This window comes from Acanthisitta chloris, unplaced genomic scaffold, assembly GCF_000695815.1.
Source record: "Acanthisitta chloris isolate BGI_N310 unplaced genomic scaffold, ASM69581v1 scaffold553, whole genome shotgun sequence".
Classification (NCBI taxonomy): Eukaryota; Metazoa; Chordata; class Aves; order Passeriformes; family Acanthisittidae; genus Acanthisitta; species Acanthisitta chloris.
The window spans coordinates 16,872-23,561 of record NW_008663039.1 but is presented as its reverse complement, the minus strand read 5'-3'; the positions used below and the strand labels follow the sequence as shown (position 1 = coordinate 23,561).

Below are 6,690 nucleotides of genomic sequence, written 5' to 3'. Positions count from 1 at the left end.
AGGAATGGCACCAAAGGGAAGCTGTGGACATGTGTTCATCATGGATATTGGTGCCATCAGTGCCATATAAACCCTGTACAGAGGTGAAGCCATAGGTCAGTGAGAGGCACACTCTGCCCCACTCCATGCTCCTCCCTTCTAGCTGAGGGGCCTAGGGGCTGATCACCAGCCCTTTGTGCACCCTGGAGGCCAAGTATACATCCCCAGCTCCTTTCCTGGAGTTAGGAAGTTCTCTGCTGTAGACCAGGCTGAGCTGGCCTTCCTCTCCAGCCTGGCAAAGTGCAGCCTCCTCCATGCCTGCCGTGCCTGAGTCATCAGCTCCATGGATACTGTCTGTGTGTCCCAGCCCGAGGTCTGTGCTGCTTTGCGGTCAGTGCCTTTGTGTCTGTAAATGATACGTGCGAGGCAGTGCCTGTGCTCCCAGGACCCCCCACGAGAGCCTGTCCTCAAAGGCTCATTTCAACCTTGTTAAATAAATCAAATGGAATTGAAAACATATTTAATCCAGTACCTTCATCAGTTAGAGAACAGACAGGAGCACTGGGTGGAACAGCCACACACTGGGCACTGCTGCCTTTTTTCAGTGGAACCAGAGCAGTGTCAGGAGGGATTGGTGGCTGCAGGGGTACAAGGGACAACCTACAGACAGATCCCCCCACCCCAGCAATGGACTACCAGTGCCATATAAACCCTGTGAAGTGATGAGGCAGGGTGTCAGTGAGAGGCTGGGACATCTCCAGGCTGTCAGAATGAATCCTTCTGCTGAGATTGCCGCTTGCTCCTGTCAGAATCACATACCATAAGCATCTGGCAACCTTCCCACAATGGGGGGCACATCCCTGCTCCTTTGGGTCACCCATGCCCTGTGACACACTCCAGCACAGCCTGGCTTCTCCTTATAATTTGCAAAGATGGATTTTTCTAGGACATGATTAATTTCCCAAATGAAAACACTGACTCTAGCAACTGAATCCCGTGATGGGTCATTTCTCTCTCCTGTGCACGCTTGAGCATCCCTCATGCAAGTCTCTGTTTAAGGGATGGACGCATGGCCTCAGGCTGTCTGGTGCCAGAGAAGTGCTCTGGGTCCTTTCACATCCCCTTTCCCTCCTTTCACTCATTAGAGGCACTTTCTGCATCTCTTCACCCCAGGTGGAGCTGGGGAAGGGCACACACACACACTGCTACTAGGAGAGCAGGGTTTGGGCTGATGCTACACAGCAGAAAGTGTTGGTCAGGTATTGGAATAGATTGCCCAGGGAGGTGGTGGGGTCACCATCCCTAGACATGTTTAAAAGGTGTCTGGATCTGGTGCTGGAGCATATGGTTTAGGATTTAGGGGTTACAACATTGACAGGTTAATGGTTGGACTTGATGGTCTTCAAGATCTCCTTCAGCCTTGATGATTCTATGATTCTACGTGTTCAACAAACATGTAGATGAGGGACACAGTTCAGTGTTAGGTTAATAGTTGGACTTGACGATCTTTGAGGGCTTTTCTGTGATTCTATAAAATATGGCACCTGGTTGTGCCGTTGCTGTTCATACTCAGGACTAATGGGGCAGCTCTTCCCAGCTTAAGCTCAGCCACAAGCCATGACCTTGTGATGTAAGGCATTTGGGTAAAGCTGTGTGGCTGGTGCTGGGCAAGAGGTCAAACTACATAGTCACGACAGGCCCCTTGGGCTTCCAGACTACCAATTAAATCATTTCCAGTGCTTGAATTGGCCACAGGAACCAGCACAACTAGCAGCAGTGGTAACTACATTTACTGTCAGCTTGAGGAGGTGCCAGCACAGGACAGGTGGAAATGCAGGTCCTCAGGAGCGGCTGCACAGAGTCCCCTCCAGGCACCACAGTAGCATCTCCAACCCCACTGGGACTGAAGTAGTCAGCAAATGTCCCATCTCCAGCTCCTAATCTCACTGCATCTTCAGGTTTATTAGCTGCAAATTTGTGGTGTTTTGTGGCTTATGGAAGAATTTATAGTACTATATAATTTATTTCTTTTTTGGCTTCCTGTGTGGAACCACTAATAGTCCCTAACAGGCCGAAAATTGACCTGAGACTATTTCCCCCCCCTCCTTCTCCTTTTAGTCTGACTGAAGATATTAATAGTTCCAGGCTGCATGTTGTCAGCTTCAAATCACCCTGGCAGTTAGAGCCCAAAATAACTCTGCCTTTGATGTCAATTTACTTTTATTTCTAAATAAACAACAGGGTTGGTTAAGATCTTCCAAATATGAAGCTATAGGCTCCCTCTAGCAATAACAACAATGGCAAGCCAGCCAGTTCATTGTGTCTTGGGCAGACTGGGTGACCTTTAAGAGGTTTTCATTCCAACTAGAAGAACAGACAAGACTCCTCTCACTGTTGTGCTGGAGCTGGCAGGTTTGAGCCCAACTAAGGAAAGTGAGTATTTATAGTCATTGCTCTTGAACTTCAGCTCGGAACATCCTGGCTGTGTGATTTTGCTTCCAAAAGGCCTTGATAATGGGGAAAACTCCCTTATGCCAGGCTCACTACTTCTTGTTTTCGTTATGAGGTTTCCCTGTTGCTTGGCTTAGCCACGGCCATGGTGCATTCCATCCTTCCACCAGGGAATGCTACCAATGGGGCTACTTTGTGCCAGAGTGGGCAGCACCCCACAGCCAGGAGACCCCATACACAGCACACAAAGCCTTGGGGCAGATCCAGAGCTGGAGCTCCAGCTACCTTGGCCTCCCCCAGCCCATGTGCCACAGCAGTGCAGTGGGGACTGTGCAGTGGCTTTTTGCAGCTTTTCCCACATCGTCCCAAATCTGGAAGCAGTGAGAAAGTGTCAGGGTGTGGAGCTGGGATCAGCAAAGCATTGCCCAAGCACCTTAGACAAGGTCAGGAGGAAAAGAGAACCCTTGGAGGCATTTGCTACAGCACATCAGTTCCACGCATCCACCAGCCCCAGGAAAGGGTTTGTGAATAATGGACAGTTCATGGACATGCTCAGTGCTCAGTGGGTGAAAATGTGTTGCCACTGGAGTTAAAAAGCAAAATCTTCCCAACCCACCAAGCACAGAATCCTTCCCATCTGCCTTGATCCTACTCTGGGAAAGAAGCTCTGGAGAACCACCACCAGCTGCACAGGCTGGGCCAAATTCTCCATAAGGAGGACAGGTGGAGATGAGCAATGTCTGGGATGGATGGATGGATGGATGGATGGATGGATGGATGGATGGATGGAGCTCTGCTGGTACCTGTGGAAAGACCTGAGGACTGAATTTTACTAACTGAGCAGAAACTTCCCCATGGCCAAGAACACACAGAGCCTCTCCCATGGTGGAGCTTGGAAGCTGTTTCTGGGTCCTTGCTGGGACCAGAGCCTGACTCAAGTTCTAGGAAAGAAGGAGAATGGAGATAGAAGCCACCTTGTTGTCCTGGTTTGGATCTGAGCTTCAGGGAGACAGGCCCCACTGCAGGGAAGAGATGACATCTGAGTACTATCTCAGATATTAGCTTCTTCCAGCCTCCTCCAACCAGCCGAACCCCCAAAATCAGCAGAGCTTGGCAGGGGCAGCACAGGAGACAAATCAGGGCAGTGTGAGTGGCATACGATCCAGAGTGGCACCCTGCTCCAGAGGAGTGAGCAGGGGCACAGTCTCTCCTGAGCAGAACAGGTTCGCTGGCAGCCAGGCTGGAGTGGCATGACCACACCTGGATGCATTTCCACTTTCCAACAAGCCCAGTGTCTGCCAGCATTCCAAGATGGGCTTTTACCCAGCAGAAGCTGCTGAACACAATGAATGCTCTTTGTATCTGTCAAGAGCAGAGGGGAGGGAGGCCCCGGGATGCTGCCAGGGCTGGGAACAGCGTGTGTTCGCCCAGGAAGAACTAGTCCTGTACATACTTGCACACACACGGAGGTACAAACAGAACCTTCATCTGCTGATGAAAGAGCAGCCCTGCCTGCAAGAGATGTGGGCTGGAAAGGAAATGCATTTTGAGAGAAAGAGAGGAGCAAATATTACAGCACCATGAATTATTCCTTGTAAATAATCCTGGTTGCAGATCTAAGATCCCTTGTTCTGTTAGTGAATCCCAGGTGAGCAAAGCCTCCTCTGTTGAGCAATGTTTTCAATCTGTCAGTAGCTCACAGACACACTGGGTGTCACTGGGGAGAAACTCAGCCCTGTGCCATTGCACAGTCTCCCCCAGCACTGGTGACATGGCAGTGGTGGGTTGAGTGTCGCCTGGGGACAGGGCTCACAGTGCTTCTCCTCCAGGGATGGCCCTTGGCATCACACAGGCTCATCCCAGCCCATTTGTGGTGTAAGGAAGGGAAGTGGCATAGGCAGACACCCAGCCTTGAGTGACCTCTGCAGCTTCCTGTACTCTGTGGAACCTCCCTGTAACCTCAGGGAGTCACTGCAGGGTGAGACTTTTAAAGGTATTACACACCTTATGTGCAGAGATTTGGGGCTGTCAGTCAGCTTAAGTTGCTAATGCCTCTGATTTCATCCAGTGCAGTGATCTGGAGGTTAATCGGATTTGACTGATGCTTTGAAAATGCCCAGCAGTGTCCTGCCTGCACTCCTCACTGCTTGTTCTCTTTGGAAATCCACTCCTGTGCCACCCTGAGTGGTGGAGAACAGATGTGCACTGTAACACATCCCTGTGTCCCCCCAGGTAGCAGAGCCCTCAGCCAAGACACAATGGAACTGGCAGATGACATCTACAGACACTGGCCAAGAGCACCCATGCAGCTGATAATGAGTTACAAGCCAAGACCAAGGCTATCAGCAGTCAGGTGTTGGGCTATTTAGTCTTAAACAGATCAATTGGGGCTCAAGTAGAGACGACTGAGGCACATCACTTCTTGTTGGAAAGTGGAAAGATGCACCCAGACAAGAAGTGCATCAGAGAGAGCTCTCTGGGAGACACAGAGCTCCTGTGTCTAACAGATGTGAGCTGGTGTGAGGAGAGGACACGTCACTCCTGTTCCCCTCCTGGGCCCTGGGGACAGGCACACCAGCTTCAGGTGTGCTAGGACCCCACCAGCACATTGCAGGGTGGACACAGTAGGCAGGCAGACCTTGTGGTCACATCACCAGCCCTGTGCTCCTCCCCTGCTGATCGCCAGCGCTGGCAACTATCAGACTACACGAACCCTTTCCAGGTCCTACAGGATTCACCTGCTCAAATCTGCACACATAATCCCAGCAGCCACACCACTCTGTAACTGGACATGGCCCCTGGTGTGGGGAGACAAGCTCTACCAGATCAGGGCCTGCAGCATCCCCTGGGCTTCACAGGGAATCCAGCAACAAGGTCTGGTGTGGACCTTGTCAGGGCTACACGAGACAAAATCTACCCAAGACAACCTCATTCCATATTTTTCTTCCGGGTTTGTGCCCTGTCTTGCAATTCCCTGATAAGTATTCCCTGAGACACAAGTCATACAATCTAGGAGTCCTGGAAGGACCAACTTGGAGAGACTCCGTGGTTTGGTTTCCTATGTAAACACCTCGAGGGCAAACCAAGGTGGTGCCATAGAGTCGTTTCCAAGCACAGGCACTGGTGGAGGAGATGTAAGAGAGAAGGGGCCAAGAGAGATCATAACGTAATGGCCATGCCTGGGCACAGAGGGTGAGAATTACAGGTAATTGGGCAGCAGCTCATTGCTGTGTAAATGCTCAGTTATTTCTGCTCTGTAAACCACAATCCTGGTTACATGGTAATTATTTTGAGGTCCATTAAGTGTAATTATACAGTAATCTCCAGGAGCCAGTAATTACCCTCATGTTCCAAAGTATCTACATCTTAAAACACTATGAGTATCATGCAGGTAGGAAGCAGTGGCATGGTTTTCAGCCTTCAGTGTGTTGCTAAGTGGGATGGCCAGGACAGGGTCAAATGTTACTGGGGCAGCTGGAATTGCCTTCCAAGAAGAGCATTGGGCATGCTAGGGGAGGAGTGCTGCACAACCAAAGCCCAGCCAGCCTCCATGGCCACCCTCCAGCCAGCAGCAGGATGGGTGTCTTCAGAGGGCTGCAGCTCCCAGGCTGCCAACAGTGCCCCATAGCTCAAATAAACCCTCTTCCAGAGGTGCCAGCACATCCTTGGAGAACAAACACAGCCCCTGAAGTTTCATTCAGACTCAAATGTCTCTTCTGGTTGCCAAGTCAAGGCAGATTAATTCTACACTTGTCATTCTCACCAACATATTGTATTTTACTTATTTTATTGTGCAGCAAATTAAACTTAATACTCAGCAGTGTCAGTACCTCTTGCACATCACTTCCAGCTTTCATTTACAGATTCCAATGTGGGGTTGACCCCAGCCATCAGAAGAAGACCTAGGTCTTCCCACAGCCTCCTCTGCTCACTGGTCCCAGTCACAGCATGTCCCAATGGCAGGGAGGTGTCCCCAGGACAAACCCTGGGGGAATGGTTCCCTGGTCCCCTCTGCACCACAGGGCAAGGGGACCCAGAGAAGCCTTTCAGGTGGCCCACACAACTGAAGCTGCTCTTGTGTTTCTTGTCCTTCAAAGAATTCCATTTTGACCTAGAAAGGCAGGAAAAAATGACTCAGAGCCAAAGTGCCCAGGGGTGAGTTCCTGGGAGAAGGGGACAGTGCACCCTGGAGATGTGAAGCAGCAGCACTGCCCAACACCAAGCACAGGGGGACATTGGGGGAAGGAGCCCCATCACCAG

The 6,690-nt window shown here is 50.8% G+C and overlaps 1 protein-coding gene across 1 annotated transcript in view; it reads left to right on the top strand.

Moving 5' to 3' along the window:
- The window catches only part of LOC103798551 (leucine-rich repeat-containing G-protein coupled receptor 6-like), a gene marked incomplete at both ends in the record, with an annotated part of 72,854 nt that overhangs the window by 50,321 nt on the left and 15,843 nt on the right, over nucleotides 1–6,690 (top strand). The window lies entirely within an intron of this gene.